Genomic DNA, 18,069 nt, shown 5'->3' with positions numbered 1-18,069 from the left:
TTCCCATAGCTTTTGTTTAATGTTGAAATTAAAGCATCATCTTGGCGCTTAAAACTTGACAACATCATAACTTGTGATGGGGAAGCATTTCCACTATCAACCAGATTTTGACTTGGATCGGGAAAAGGATCAGTCAACACAGCTGGAGTATGCGGATTCTTTACGAATCTTTTAAACTCAGCTTTGTACGGGCAATCTGCCGTCCAATGATCATCGTCACATATGTGACACCCCCCAGGTGGTTTCTCCTCTCTATGAGGAGTTTTTCGAGGAGATGACTTTCTTTGATCTTTCTTCCCTTTGTTTTGCTTCTTCTTGCTTCCTGGTTGATTGGTTTCTTTGCCTTTATCTGTCGATACGGCATTCACTTCCGAAGCAAGAACTTCTTCATGTGCATTTTGATTCGAATCTTTACGGGCCTTCTTTTGATGGGCCTTTTTCGGATTCGAGTTTGCCGTGTCAATCACGCCATCGCCGGCATGAGAGTCACTATTCGATTTAGGAGGAGGAGGGATTGAAAACTCCGGTCTAGGGGCGTCTGGTATCTTGTCATAGAGCGTGCCGGACTGAGTATATACTAAGTCCAAATATTGCGCACGAGCAATAACCTGCTCTTCTGTTACGACTCCTCCCTTCGCCACATCTTCCGTTATGGCCGGAAGTAACGACTTTATAAACCACTCAGCTAAAAGCTGATCAGGAACATATGTTTTAACCATTCTTCGTTGACGTCGCCACTCATGTATATGATCTGATATATGAGTTGCGGTTGTCTGTTTGAAGTTGGTCAATATCTCTGTTCCCATTTCATACCTTATCGGTAATTGAAAGTGGGTTAAGAATGTCGTGGCAAGGGAGCTAAAATTGTCGAACGAAGCTCTTGGCAATTCTATATACCATTTCGCCGCTGGACCTGTCAATTTCCTCTGAAAGAGGCGAAGCCTTATCGAATCATCATTTAAAGTGTTCGACGAACACCATAGATGAAATGTCATCACATGATTCGACGGGTCTTCACCTGGATTTCCATTGAATTTAGGAATGTCGGATGGAAGTTTGTGCGGGATCACTGGCCACCATGGGGCGTAAGCAATTGGATCATTGGTTAACCGATGTAAATCAGGCAACTCTAAAGTCGCCACGAATGGTAACTGATGATTCAAGTTAGGGGAAGCGTAACCAGGGTACGATGGAATTGCCTGAACAGTTGGTCTTTGCATACCAGCATAATGGAGTTGATGTTGGTATGACTGATACGGTTGATGGACTTGACCACCATAAAGTGGTTGATTTTGACCATTTTGGATATATGGTTGTCCAGTATTCGCAAAGATTTGCTGTTCAGAACCTTGGTACACTTGTTGGAATTATGGCTGTTGGTATTGCACTATCCATGGTTGCGATACCATGGGTTGTTGTTCTATACTAACCATTGGACCAAGATGTGGGGTGATTGTACCCGATTGTACTTGTGTCGCCCCACCAGTAGGCGATTGTGGTTGGGTCGCAGGGTCAAGGGGCTGTTGCATGAGAACCTGAGAAATCTGAGGTTGACATACAACAGGCATCGTTTGAACTTGCGACACGGTTACAATAGCCGGTGTAGTTGGGATGTTCATCACAGGTACACACTGTTGCATAGAATATACAACTCTTGGTGGCTGGGATAGCATAGGTACCCAACTACTCGTTGCAATTCCACCATAACTTGAATAAGGTTGAGAACTCCCGTATGGGTACCCTCCCGGAGGGGGTAATGAAAGGGCGTACTGCCCCCCATACGGTGGTAATCCAGAACTCAAGGCAATTGATTGTCCTGGAGGACTGGATGGCCTAAATTGATTCCCAAAAGGGTCAATTTGTTGAGTCTCACCATAAGAGTTACCAGACATTACTCCGGAACAAACAGGAACAGACCATACTGCCGAGATAGTCCCTTGGTGGACTCCTTCTAGCGACTGAGAGCTAGTTGGGACAGATGGTATGCCGGCGAACATTGTTGGATTTGCAGCAGGTAATTCTGCCGTCGCCGTGTCATTTGACACAGTCCTAGATGTCGACGGTTGTTCAGACATTTTGAGTCTATCCAATTGATTGCCTAGCGATTCTACAGGAACTTCCACTGGTGATGGACAAACTTCTGTTGTAGCAGGAAATAGAGTGACCCCTACTCCAAAATCAGTTGGAGTGGATACTTGCGGTTCCTCTATAATTTCCTCTATCGCAATCAGACCAGGTGGAAGAGGAAGACCGTCAGGTCCATAATAGATTTCCGGTGCCGAAGAAGGGGTTGTATCAACAGCGACAGATGTTTGAGGAACAAAACTCTCTGGACCAGTTACAGATGGAACTGGTTCAGTTATACAAGTATTTGCCCCCAGACTAGGATCAGTATTACTGTCCTTCTGCGGCGGTTGAACTTCTTCTATAGAGGCAGGGTTTCCGGAAATGTTTGGAGTAACCAGAATCTCAGATGTTGTTGGAACACTTGTTCTAACTTTTAAAGGAGATTTTGAACTGGTTCGACGAGCTCGCTTTGTCCGGACTGTTTTCGATTCCGGAGACAAAGACGGTTGACTCGCAAGCCTCCGAGAACGACGGATATTCAATTGACTTTCTTCCACGATTGCGGATTACTCGATCAACTAAAATATAAAGGGGAAAATTTGCGTTTCCGATTTGAATGAATTTTATTAGACGCTTTTAAACATAACTTTGCTTTTTCATGTTTTAAGAGTCGAGAAAAAGCTTAAAGATGACTCTAGTCTCCTTCGATGTATTAACGAGCCCGAAGTGACAAATGCTCGGTTGGACTTTTTCAGTTATAGAGTTTGAAAAAGGCCAAAAGAAACTGCTCTGGAGATCTAGGCAGAGGGTGTGCCAAACCTTTCGCAAAACCACGGAATACGTTTTACGGTACGTGTGGTCAATCTTCGTGAATGATGTGTTCACTGCATTGCGATCAGTAGGGCGGCCGACACGGCTTCCTAAGGATAAAGGATATATGCCTATAGGGGTCTCCCAATATATACTCGACGGTACGTGGGAGCACAAGTCCGTATTAGTGCCACCGACTCTCAGGAGGAATCACCCACCTTCGTAGAGATCGACAGTCACTACGTTTAACGACGCCGGAACACGTCTCTAGCTTAGACCTCTATGTGTTTGTGTTATGTTTCAATGCGTTGTTAGGTTCATTCAGTATATTTTAAGTTGATCTTTTTAAAGTTTGCCTTTCAAGGTTCACCACGAGATGTATATGACAAAAATCCTAAATGCAGCCTAAGATGAGAAGCAAGCTTTTTCAAATCTTTTTGACTGATGAAAATCTTAACTACTGAGGGAGAAGAAAGGCAAATCTTTTCACACAGTTCATACAGCACAAACTAATGCACTTTCTCCTAAATCATCATGCAAACCTTTTTCAAATGCAAAATGCACAATGCATGTATTTTCTTTTCCCTTTCTTAATGTTGATGTATTACAAAAAGAAAGTTGTTATTTAACTTTGATTTCGATTTAAAGCGAAAACAAACAAGCTTGTCCAAAATCAAAAGACGCCTTAAGATTTACTTGTTTAATCACTCGAAATACATGAAATCAAACCATAATGACGAAAGTAAAAAGACTAATCAGCTATGGACAACAAACAAGCTAACTCTTTAGACCAGCAAAATGCCTAACACAGGTTCAGATCTAAGAGGCCAAAGCAAGACTAGTTCACTTTCGTTATGGGAAATTGTAAATGATGTAAGAAATACAAAAGAACAAGTACAATTCGTTATATAACAGAGACGGAATGATGGCAAGTAAGGTTGGTTTCAGAACAGGTACAAGACTGGTAACTGGCTGCAAAATCTATAGTGAAAACAGGCAAGAAAAAGGGAGGAAACCCCAAATGCACAAGGCAAAATTGGGCCAACGCAGGTACTGCACAGCCAGTCTGGCTCTCAGCGCAGGTAACCCCTTCGGGACCTGCGTTGCAAAGTAGGTAGCCTGTGTACTACCTGCTTTGGAAAACGAAAGTTGCGTTTTCTCAGTTTCCGGGTCACAATTTTCTCAAAAATTCACAGTTTTTGCTCAAATCAGAAGCTATCAATCAAGCACACACTAAGGGATGACAAGGAAGATGAAAAGCTATCACTAAGAGCTTACAAGGATCCTTGTAAATCAGCTCTTCAAATCATGAACATGCTCAGAAATGAGCTAGAGTAGCTGCCCTCTACTTCGCTTTTGATATAGTCAAAAGCTTTTCGATTTGGTACTCTTTTGTTCAGGAAATGAATAGCAAAATACTACAAACAATCAAACAGATACGATCCCCAGCGGAGTCGCCAGTTTGTTGTAGGGAAAAGTATCCGACTCGGATGACCCTATCCCACTCTAAGGGTGATAGTACCTCAGCAACAACTGTAAAGAAAACTACTTAAGGTTTACTTCTTTATGAAAGCAAGAGAGAATGAAGAAATGCACTAACCGTTGCCTTGCGCTTAATGTCGAATCCAAACTCTTCTCTTTGCTTGCTTGCTCCCAGCTCCTTGCTCTTTTGCTGGCCCAGCTACAATGAGATCCTGCAAAATAACAAAGAAGGAAACTACAAGAAGCATGCAATCATAACTGATTCAAGGATTAGCATAAATCAAATATACAATTATCACAACACATCATTGAAACAAGTGCATATAGAAGAACCTTAATAGCTTTTATTAATGGAAGAAATAAAGTTTTGAGAGTGTTACAACCATTGAAGGCCCCAATCCAGCAACACCTCCCAGCAGAAAGAATTTCTCCTCTTCACCTCCTTCAAGCAATCACCCAATAGTTCTATAGTGAAACCAACAACATATCATTACTTTGCACAAAATTCCAGCCTCCTGAGCTCATAGGAGAGAGCTCAATATATAGATGAATTGAGAAAGGATGAGTCAGCTTGCAACTGATGTGTAGCTGCCTTGTGTCCTCTCTCTCTTCAGTTGATCTTCAGTTCTTGAGTCCACTTGGAGAACCTTGCTTCCACTTGGAGAAACAGAGCCTCTGACTCATCACAAGGCGAAATCCCTGATCCAAGTGTCATTTTTGGAAGATTCCAGAGCAATGACTCAGTGTGCCACTTGTCCCATCTCGCTCAGCGCAGGTGGCCTTTGTTCTACCTGCTTTGCAACGCAGGTACACCATGGAGGAGTTGAGTTTCAGCGCAGAAGCCTAGTGGAGCACCTGCTTTGATTTCAGGATTGCTTGTTTTTGAGTGTTTTCAGGTGGAGAACTGATCTGAGAGCTGTTGGTTTGCTGACCTTGTTCCTCTAGGGGTAGGAACATCATGTTTAGAGACTTTGGATCCCTTGGATTATTGACAATTCATGCTTGATGCTGCAAGGCACAAAATTGTCTATAACATGTATGTATGTATGTATGTATGTATGTATGTATGTATGTATGTATGTATGTGCAAAAATACTTGCTCACACATGTATTTTCTGTTGCGCAAAATAATCGTTTTCCCATTGTCATCAAAGTATAAAAAACATTTGTTTAACAAAAACTAAAATGAAGTTCCAAAATTTCAACAACTGCCCTATTATTTTAAAATTTTATATACAAATTGAACATAATGGGAATTTATTCTAAGAAAAAGGTCTTCATCTATAAGCATTGGATGACCTATAAAAAAATCTAAATGTTTGACATTTGAAACAACTTCCTTTTCCTTCCCCTTTCTTCTATTTTTCAATGTATCATAAGGCTTGAAACCTCTAGCATAACCCCCTCTGCCTGATCCATGAGAAAAGAAACTCATTTGTGCCAGTATAAGTGTATAACAAACACTTTATGTATCAACTCTTTTCCCTTTTCAATCATTACAATATACTACATTTAAAAGGTAAATCAAATGAACTATGTATAGAAAATAAGAAAATAATGGTTATGGATAGGGTGTATGGAGAGGTGTATGCAATAGGGAATAAAATAGAACTATACAATCTTTTATTTCCTCTTCCATACTTAAAATATTTTCAGCATGTTTACATTGAAGCGTTCACTGTCCTTTGAAAAACAACTTCTGATTTTTTCAATGCTCATTATATTTTTTTGAGGTCCGTTATTCACTATAGTAGAAGAAGAGGATAATAATTTCCATTTGAATTTCTCAATATCAAGTCCTTTAGATGTTCACATGAATATATCGATTCAAGGGAGAAGGAACTTTTGCAAGAAAATATGTAGAGGTGGAAAGACCCATGAATCTATGAATGAGGGAAATGAGATTTGACTTTAGAAGAAAAAATAATTTTGATTTCCAATGTGGTAATTTCCATGACTAGAGAATGAAATTTGTGCTCGTGGTAACCATTATGTTTTTTGAAAATCAATGAAAGAGGGGAGGAATCATTATATGGAGTATGGAGGGCTTGGAATTTTTTAGAAATACGAAATGGAATGACTATGAAAGAATAATTTTATGGATGAATGAAGGGATTTAGACATTCTTTGTGAGGGTTTCCTTTTAATGAAAATAAAATTTCGTTCCTTGTCACAAAATGTATGATAGGCTATTACAAAACCATGATTTGCAGACATCCTTTTCAGTGTTGTGCCCAAAATAACCATTTTTAGAATTCCTTTATGTTTGTTGTAACCCATTCACGTTGAATAATACATTTTTTTACAATCAAGAAGTAGATTCAACTTTGAGGTTAATGCCAACTCGTATCAAAGGTAAAGAAAATAATTTGAGGTTTTGGGTCTGTGAAATAGAGAGATGGAGGAAGTGTTTATAAAGGTTAGGAAATAGTAAAATGTGAAGAGAGGAAGTGAATGGCTTAATGTTGATATCTTGAGTCATAGACACAAGAAGAGGAAAATCTCTTCACTTAGATCAATTTTCTACTAATTTGGTTAGAACAGAAGGTTTTAAATGTCAAATTTTCCTTGTAATCATCACAAAGATGCTCTATCATATGCTAGGGTTCTTATTATCCAAAGTCTTGAATTCGGCCCTTCATTTTAAATGGAAAATGCTTCACAAATAGAGATATACTTTGTTAGGGAAAATGTTGAATAGAAATCTTCAACAAGAATGGGTCTAGCATTGTAATTGGGGCAAAAATGAATTACAGTGATAGGGAAAGCCATATTGTCAACATTAAACTCAGTAACAGTGAAAAATGGAAACACAAGTTACAAGGGTTAAGTAAGGGGAAAATAGAGTTTGTTAATCTATATTCAAACATAACCACATTACATAATTAACCATGATGAGTATTTGAATTACCTCTTTTGTGTACTACACAAACCTCCAAAACCTCACGTGTTAGCCATCTAAGCTAATAGGAGAGATTAAAAATCTCCTTTTTATCATCAATTGTTTGACAAGAATCAAGGTGAAATTCATGGGCGTGCAGGCTTTTTACAAAGCTAAGAGCATGTAGAAAGAAGGACTCGAGTTTTTTGGGAGGAATGATCTTGACACGCAACATAAGCTTACCACGTTTGGGGACTCCCAAAGGCACGTGCATTTTATTTCCCTATAAATCTTGTCAGATGGAAAGTATAACCAAGATTGTTGATCACATAACCCCTAAGGATACACACCATTGATATGAGGAGTGGTTGTTTCCCTAATTATGTTAGCCATGCCTTAGATTTAATTTCTTCATAATTCTATTGCGAGCACAATTTACACTATGAGCTTAATATTTCCATTTTAATGTATATGTCGAGTTATCATATGCAAAGCATATTGTGCACAACAGATCTGCCACAATCATTGTAAGGTCAAGACATAAGTTTCCATAGTGAACCCTTTTCCACCATATACCATATATGCATTATATTTCCAAATAAAACCATATAAATATAACATATTTCATCTAATAAATATAAAAATGGTAACCGAAATCATGGCGAACTTTTCAATAGAAATGTTTCCATATATTTCACTATGCCACAATGCATATATTCATAACCAAGAATTCATATGATATGAATTTTGTATATTATGGTGTTATGATAAATTTTTTCAACCAATAAACAAATCCCTTTAAATATGTGCCATAAGATTCATGGTTTACTACATTACTTTTTGCATTTCCATTTTCTCACACACATATGTTATATTGGTGTGTGCACTTTCCTTTATAAACCATTTCATTGCACATGTGAATAAAATATATTTTGAAACAGAACAATAACATGCATGCCACCTAGTTTTCAAGTTTTTCTATTTAATTGAAACATGAATTCAACTATAAAACCTTATTCTCATTAATCCTCATATGTTGTCCTCCCTCACTCTTGGTCTTAGGATAAGCCAAAAAAACAATTGGGGACAATTTTACAGGTTTAACAAGCAACAAGGGAGAGTAATTTTGTAGCTTAATACCAGATTCAGAATTGGTGAAAATTGGTATCAACACCCTCTGTTTAGAAAAGGGAAACTAAGTCTTTTTTCATTAATTTATAATGAAAAATCCATAATAAAAAAATTTCTTGAAGCATTCAACTAGGCTAGTAGGTCACAAAATGACCTAAATACAACATTACAAATGATAAATTATAATAAAAATGTCATAAATCCTTGACATGTGTAGGAGGAAAGGCTCTCCAACATGACATTATCATCCAAAAATTCGAATATCCATAAATCAACTAACAAAGTGGGTGCAAGAGTGATCCTCACTCTAATAGACATCATCAAGGTGCATTAGTACATCTCCAAGTAACATCTCCTCCACCAAGATGTCATCATCAAGAAGGGTTATGTCACCCTCTTAAGGCATGCATGGGTGATGTGATAGCCTTGCAATAAACCCTTGGAATTTGAAAAAAGGTATACTAACTCTCCAAACCACATCAGGTGGTCTCCATCCTCTTTTGGGCTTCGGAACATGTAAACATCCATCAAGTAAGTAAAGGCCACCATGGGGGCACCTTGGGTCCATCTAGGCTTCATGACTCATCACTTCAGCATGTGGAGGTGTGGCAAGGGGCATAAAACCATGTGAAGGATACTTAAAGCCAAATTCTCATATCAAGAAGGGAAGAGTTGTGACTACAATGTCATAAGTCACAAAGTCATATGTGCTCCCAAAGTTGGCATGGACATCCTCTTCATTGTGTTGGAAATGTACTAAGCCATCCACAAAAGAATCTCTTCTACATGTGTGATTGTAACAACATGAAACATACCTTTGATATCAAGTGATGTCAACATCACTAGGGACAAAATCATTAAAATATCATAGTGTACCATATTCAATGTTAGGGGTACAAAAATATTTCACACAAACCTTTCCTTCAAATGTATTTCCAGCTCACAATTTATAAGCAAGTTACCGTACTTATGTTAGGGATGATCATGCAATTAGCCCTATTAGGTGCTTAGAACCCCTATGGAAAGGGAAATTTCATATATAGACCCATCAATTTAGAGAGGCATGTGATAATTGTGGTCATGGAATGGGAAAGACTTCAAGGAAGATGGTCATACTCATGGTACCAGCTAAAGCGGGTCCAACACCATGAGTATATTGATGATAAGAGGGAGAAATAACTAAGGCATGAATTACCCCTTTACTAAACCTTCCTATTTCACCCCTCTGGTATGATTTTCTAATGGTTTTCCTTTCTTTATTGCATAGCATAGGTGACCCAAACTTGATTTACGCTTTTATAATACCCCTTAAGAATGTACCATTTTATCACTCATCGAGGTTGGGACATTCATAAGTTCCTTTATTTAGATATACCATGGAATTCTTAGGAATTAGGCGATGGCTAATGAGGGGAGAAGATCTCATGTTAGGCTTTTTCCCTTGCACTTATTCAATTTCCCAACCATATTTTTCATTTTTTTATTTTCTTTTATTTGTGGCTTCATATTATTTTATATTTGTTTTAGTTGCATCAACCTCTCAAGGAAAAAATTTTAGGCCCTAACTCATAGATGAGGATATAAGGTGCCAATCCTAATGATTAATAATAATCAACCCAAATAATGGAGGTGGATACATGGGAGACGTGGAAGGTAGTAAGTATGGATTATCTTTGGAACCCTATATCAATCATTACCTCCTATTAGTGCCCCTCCTAATGGTGGAATAAAATGGCCCTATTAAAGGTGACACTCGACTAGGGGAAAATGATAATATCTTAGGTGAATTATGGGAACAAGGGTACAATAAAAAGCATCAAATTATCCAACTTGGCTTGTGATCCATATTGGTATGGCCCAAACATTACATGAAAATATATGATTAGATAAATGGTTAGTGTTCATTATAATGAATGACCCACCTTCCTTCAAGAAGTATTCTAGGTGGAAAGATCACTGACCAGAGAATGGGTGGAGAGCTCTGGAGTAATGATATATATGGATCACCATAAGGCTAATAGCTAGCTAGATGACTGATGGGGGGAAAATGTTTCTCCTATAGGTTACCCACTTTTGGTGAGTAACAATTACTAAACTATTGAGTTATATATTTTCATACCAAATAGACTCAAATTATTCCCTATTAGTCCATCTCTGTGTTAAAAGAATCTCACGTAGTCAATGCCCTTGTAGGAATATCTAAATCCAATAGGTTATTGTCCTTATGGAAGGACAAGAGTTTCTTAGGGATTTCTTCATGCATATATAATGATTTTTTGTTAATCATTTCATGCTTCAACTATATCCACTCCTTACCATCACATATTGGATGATCCCTTCCTTTGCTAGCCTTCCCAACATGGTCAAATTTTGACTCAATAAACAAGTGACCATTCTCCTAATCAAGAGAAGAAGAATAAGAATAATATAGTAGAAAATAACCAAGTTAAAGTAGACAATTTATTAAATGTTGGGGAAATTAATGATGCCAACTAGAGCTAAGGGAAACCAAAACAAGAGAGTAAGATTAAAATTCCTTGTGTTGTTTGTGGGATGACCATTATGCTGATGATTGCCTTGATCTTGCTAAAATTAAAAATTTAAGGGTTCAACTTCCTAGTCTAAATAACTTGCAATAACATATGACATTACATAATCCTTTCCCATAGCATAATTTATTTTTTTAAATAAGTTTTTAAGATTCTTATCACTACAACCTCTTTAGGCAGATCTTAGTTAATGACCCTTCCCATCATAGATTTTGGTAGTAAACCATATGATGAATCTCCAAACATGTAATTATAATTATGAGATACAAAACCTTGATCCTTCTATGAGTAGGAATATTATGCACCCCCTATGATGGTCCTTTGTGAATTCCACTATAAATATCTAAGTTATGGGAAAATTATTCATCCCACTTCTTCAAGCCTCAACTCCCAATGATCGCAATCCTTTAGCATAAGGATAAGGACTTTTTATATGAATAAGGAATCTACCTCTTTGGAATTAGTATTCCCTATCAATGAAGATTTTATTGATTCCTAAACTACCTTTGGATTGGATGAATTCCCTTGGTGTTCTTAATAGTTTTCATATCAATTTACTTACTCCATATAATATAGAAGAGTACACCTTTGCTTAAATTTCCAAAATCAGCACTATTGATGTTAGCATTAAACAATATGTTATCAATATTTTAAGGGTGAGCACTCTTTCATGAATTTAACATCCCGTGAAGATTTTAATAATAATTTCCAAGTGTTTATTCGTGGGTTTATAACTTTGGAATAGATTTCATGTTACTTTTGGATCATTCTCATCCCCAAGGTTGGCATAGTAAGGTGTATTCTTGATAGCTCACAGGTTTAGATTTTCCTCATCGAATTTTTCCTTTGAAACCTTTTCCACAACAAAATGTAATAGGATTCTACCCATTATACATTGGTTTGTTGTTCTCTTTATGCTTCTTCACCTTTGAATATGTTTGATGGTGCAGCCTTCCTATAATGGGGTTCCCTATATTAGCACCTCCTTTTCAGGTGACACCCATCTCAATAATTTTCCATAGAAACAATATCCCTCTACATTGAGTTTGAAGAATGACCCTCATTCTCCTCTCTCATCTCTTTATGGCCACTCCCATAAGGGATCCAACCATTTTGTTTGGCTATTTTTTGTTGCACATTATTTTTCGTTTCTCATTTCCATTTATTATCACCTTTTTTAATCCTTTTCAAATTGATTTATGAAAGTTCATCCCATTGGACTCTAGGAAATGTTAGGCTGAGAAAGTAGAGAATCATTATGACTACATCAGTATTAAATGATTGTTTTTCTATGTTTTGTCTTACCTACTTTGGGGCATTTGTTACCTCTTGGCCACTGGAACTCATTTTCTCACAACATGGACACCTAACTCCTTTCTTCTTTCTTTATCCTTTCAACTTTTAGGTGAAATCCAAAAATAGCTAAATAAACAAAAAAAAGGGAGAAACAAACAAACATGACAATTTTAAGTATTTTCCTAATTTATTAAGTTACAATTAGTCTTTTTAAAAAAATGAATGGTGACCCCCTTAACCAAAGATTCTACATTGATTCACCTTTATGTGTCCTTACAACTGGTCATCACATTCCTTGTGTTTTTAAATCCACATGGGCTTATTGAAACCATTTTTTTTAACACACCCTCACTTATCTCCTATTTATGATATTGGTTGAGTCAACCCCCAATGGTTTCCTTTCGTAAGTGGTTCTTGCTAAGATTATGATTTTCCTTCTTTCTCCATCTCAAGGTTATTCTTGCATCACCCTTCAAATCTATGTCCTTATCATTTATCAAGTATCTTCTTGGCTTCCTTTGAATACGTGGATTCATCATTTTCTTTCTCACAATGGAGTTTCTCCTATTAACCATGAAATTTTTCTTTGGGAGTTTTAATTTAAAAGCTTAGTACCTTAGTTTATAATTCCCTCACTGGTGGGTTTCCTCACATTTCAAAGATGGTTATCATAATTGGTCCTTGACCAGATGATTGACTTCACTATTCCACCTTAGTGAAGTTAATAGCATTGTTAGTATTTTACTAGTACCTTGGTGTCCATTTTCATCATTGGTGGGTTACCTTGAATATTGCATAGACTTTCCTCATTCATTTTTAACTAAATGATTTCTCCCACATGTGACTTCAAATATTTGTCACATGGGGATAATCATACTCAATGGAGTCAGTGTTCCAAATTCATTTAAATACCACTCAAATTTGTAGTTCCCTTTTGTTGGGTGCGTGTTATATTCTTTCCATGACAAGTTGCACATGCGAGGGGATGACAGCTCCCCTTGTTTGTTGCATTGGGTGCAACAAGGGGGTCACAGGGGGGGTGCATCCCCCCTGTTGGGGGATTTCAGGGGGGTAGTAGTCCCCCTATACAAGGTCCAAGGTAGCACCCTAGTAAATATTTTTTGGACCATATATTAGGTGGGTTGACCTACCTATGATTTTCTACACGGGTTTTGCAAATGGTTTTCTGCCCATTGTATTTTGTAGATTCTGTCAAGAGAACTACGATTGTGTTATAATCGAGGGTTAATGGATTGGGGTTTATGAATGCTTTGGCATGTATATATATGTATTGTAACATTGAATGGAACATGATAAGAAATCTGTGTATTGGTTTTATTTTTCTCGCCATTGTATACTTTCTATTTTTTAGAATTCGTTTGCAGGCAATTTTTGTACAGGGATTTAAACAAGAATGCAACAAATTATATAACCATACATATAGACATGCAACAAAAATAAAACCCTCATTGCCATGGAATCGTAACCTGCTCTGAAACCCAGGGGCAACACATCTACTTCGAGCAGCTACTCTGGAAGCGCCACACCCTTTAAGGTACAAGTTAACTTTGACATTCGCATATTTGAGGGTCGGATAGTTGCAAACGCCATAGATAAATGGTTAAATATGCTAGAAGGGTATTTTTTTGTTCATAATTTTCCAGTCGAGAAAATATTACTTTCTCTCTTCTCAAAGTTTCCGCCCACGTCAAGGACTGGTGGGAAACCTATTGCAAGCAGAAGGATGAAAGTATGGCCTCACTGTTTTCAGCCGCACCCACTTAGGATTCATTCCAGACTGCCATAAAGGAGTAGTACTACCCTTTCGGAAGCTATGAGGATCAATACATAAAGTGGACCACACTGCGGTAGGGAAGGGACCAAGACATTCCACAGTTTACCAATATTTTATATACCCTTCCCACAAAGTTGGGTATCAAGGATTCAGAGCAATATTTGGTACTCAAATAGCGCAACTGCCTGCACGAGTACATCCAGGAAGAAAGAGAATACCTGAACATCTCCTCGCTCGACACGGCATACCGATATGTCATCAAGATTGAGCAAAAGTTTAAACAGAATAAGCAATACTTTGGATCTGTGAATCTGAAGCAAGGGAAATGTGCCCCCAAACCACAAAACAAAGGACAAATTCAAGGTGGGGCAGCCCAAGACAACCCGCCAAAGCTACAAGAAAAGAACAGCACCGTGAGGCCGAAAAAGGACATGGGAACTAGTGTGAGTTCCATAAGAGATCCACTCACAACACAAGTGAGTGGTGAGCCAAGCAGTCACTGGTGGCCAAGCTAAGGGTTTCATAATCAAATGCATGTTCCAACTCCGAGTCAAAACCCGACAAGGGGAATGACAAAGGGAAGAAGATTATTGATGCGGAGCCCAACGTCACCGTTTCCACCATGAAGATCCAGAAGGAGGAACCCAAAGATCCAGAGGAGGAGGAGCATCTCTTCCACTCCTAGATGTGGGTAAAGGGATCCCCGTTATAGTTCATTGTCGATAGCGGGATCAAAAAGAACCTCATTTCGGTAGAGGTCGTGAAGTAGCTAGGCTTGGCGACCACAGCACATCCACAACTGTACACCATCGGGTGGCTTCACCAAGGATGGGATCTTCGCGTAAGCCAATAGTGTCGCCTTCCATACAACATCAAACCCTTCACGGATGAGGTATTGTGTGATGTTTCTCCCCTTGATGTTTGTGATGTATTATTAGGACAACCATACTTGTGGAAGCAACATGTTGTGTATGAAAAAAGGCCCCGTTATGTTATTTTTACTTTGGGAAATAAGTTGTACAGGATACCGGAGGTAGCACCGCCTACCATCATCCCTTTGGTTACTGCAAAACAATGCAATAAGCTTATTTCCAAAACTGGGAATTTTTTTTTCCTGATGATACACCCTCAAGGAAAGAAGACGGTGGCCACGACCTCCAGACAGGGACCCTTCGCACGACAAATACAGATGTACAAGGTCGTGGAGTATGAGGACATCTTCACCTCCCCCGCAGGGGTTCCTCTGCACTGTCAGGTCAAGCACTCCATCGATTTGACCCCAGGTGTGTCACTGCCCAATGGACCAATCTATCGCAACTTCGTGCTGGAGAATAATGAAATCAAGAGGCAAATTCAGGAGTTGTTGTAGAAAGGTCACATCCATCTGAGTTCATCACCCTATGGGAGCCCGATCGTGTTCGTACAGAAGAAGGATGGGACTTGGAGACTCTGTATTGACTATCGGGCATTGAACAAAATCATTGTCCGTAATATGTACCCGATCCCACGGATTAATGACCTCCTCGACCAACTGAAGGGGGGAAAATATTTCAGCAAGATCGATTTGAAGTCAGGATATCACCAGGTACCAATCGAACCCTTCGATGTGTGGAAGACTACCTTCAAAGCCAAGGAGGGCCTTTTCGAATGGTTGGTTATGCCTTTCGGACTGACGAATGCTCCTGCAACCTTCATGAGGCTAATGGATGACATATTTCGGCCATTCACCAACTCATTTGTAGTGGTATAATTGGATGACATCTTGATCTTCAGGCAGAGTTAGGAAGAGCACCTCCACCACATCCGACAGGTTCTCCAAACACTGTAGCAACACAAGTTATGTGCCAATTTGGAGAAATGCACTTTTGGCATGACCCAAGTTTAGTAACTGGGATACATTCTTGATGAACCATGTGGTTCCAGCCAAAATCCAAGGTCATTTGGGATTGGCCATCTCCAACCACTCTAACAGAGCTCCGCAGCTTTCTAGGTCTTTCCAACTTCTACCGCAGGTTCGTGTTGGGATTTTCTCATATCACTTGGCCCTTGAGTCAAGTCACCAAGGGAGGAGCGAAAGAAAATTTATTTATTTCTTTCTTTCTTTCTTTCTTTCCTTTTTTTTTTCTTTCTTTCTGAATCTCAACAAAAAGCATTGACAGAGTTCAAAGATCGCCTCTGCTCGGCACCAGTGCTCGCATTACCAAACTTGCAACAACCATTTGAGGTCAAGACAGATGCCTCTGACTATGCTATTGGGGTAGTCCTTACTCAACACAGGCATCTAGTGGCATATCACAGTGAGACACTTTCAGACACAGCCCGAAAGTATCCCACTTATGACAAAGAGATGTATTCCATTGTGTAGGGTTTCCAACAATGGAAGCATTACATTTTAGGGAAGGAAACAATCATCTACACAGACCACCGACCCGTGCAATTCATACAGACCCAAGGGAAATTGCAGAATGATCGCCATCAAAAGTGGTCCACATACTTACAGCAGTTCCATTTGAATATCAAGTATAAGAAGGGCAACACCAATAATGTTGCAGATTTCCTCAGTCGACCACTGATCATGGCGTTGACCACTGTGCTCAACTCTTGTGGGCACAAGACTTCCAACTAGCCACTTCTCTACAAAAGCGACCCAGAATTTAGCCACATATACCAGACACTCTTGGAGGGTTAACATGTTCCAAATTTTCACCTCCAGGATGCCCTGTTATGCCACCTGGGTCACCTTTGTGTTCCTTCAAGCGAGCGTGCCAAGATGATTTGGGAAGCACACTAGAGTCGGGTTATTGGGCATTTCGAGGTCGAGAAAATAGTGGTAGTACTGCAGAAGTATTTCTATTGGCCGAATCTTCGACAGGATGTCGGGAAGTACATCAAATCATGCACTACTTGCGCCATTGCCAAACTGACCATCAAGAACCAAGGCCTCTATACCCCGCTACCTACCCCTAGTCAACCTTGGGAATCCATCTCCATGGATTACAAATCAGGCCTTCCTTCTACTAAGCATGGAAATGACTGTGTTTTTGTGGTCGTCAATAGGTTCTCGAAGATGGCCATTATGGCGGCCTGCAAGAAGAATATCACAGCAGAAGCCACTGCGAAACTCTTCTTTGAACGAGTGTGGGTACACTTTTGGATCCCACAGTCTATCATCTCATATCGGGACAACAGGTTACTTAGTACATTTTGGTCCAGTCCCTGGCCGATGCTAGACACCAAACTCACTAAGTCCACAGCCTTCCATCCTCAAACTGATGGCCAGAAAAATGTTGTGAACAGGATGATCGTACACATTCTATGCATGTACAACTCAAAGCATCCACGCACATGGGACGAGAGTCTCCCCTATGTTCAGCACAGCTACAACCGGGCTCTCCACAACTTGACTGGCCACAACCATTTTCAAGTGGGCTTGGGATTCCAGCCACTATGTTCCATTGATGTGGCTATGCCAATTGCAGTTACTCACGCAGATTTAGCTCATGTCCAATCCGAAACAGATAAGGAAAACAACTTCATTGAGCAAATGAAACATATTCGCCAGCAGGTCCACGAAATTATGGAGAAATCAAATGCCAAGTACAAGCAGCAACATGGTCAACATCGGGTGCCACACAAGTTTTAGGTGGGTGACAAAGTCTGGTTGCATTTGCAAAAGGAATGACTTACTGGAGACTATCGGAAACTAAGACCACTCTGATATGGTCCTTACACCATTACAAAGGATATGGGAGACAATGAATTTGAGCTCAGAATTCCCCCATTCCTTGGCCTGCACCCAGTGTTCAATGTGGACCACCTTCGACCATACTTTCCACCATTACTATACACATCCAACATTGTAGAATAGCTCAAACCCACAAAGTTAAATCCAGATGGCATGGAACAAGCTGCAACTGATTGGATCATGGACATGCGGATCAAGCACAATTGCCAAAAAAATATCCAATTGTATCGAATTGTCAAAGCAGGCCAACTCCTTCACCAGGGCAAATGGCTCACCAAGGACCAAGTTTAGCAGAAGTTTCCTCATCTCATGG

The sequence above is a fragment of the Pinus tabuliformis genome, chromosome 6 (assembly GCF_031772625.1).
Source record: "Pinus tabuliformis cultivar Carrire ecotype Pingquan chromosome 6, CPIR1, whole genome shotgun sequence".
Classification (NCBI taxonomy): Eukaryota; Viridiplantae; Streptophyta; class Pinopsida; order Pinales; family Pinaceae; genus Pinus; species Pinus tabuliformis.
Note: the sequence above shows the minus strand (reverse complement) of the source record.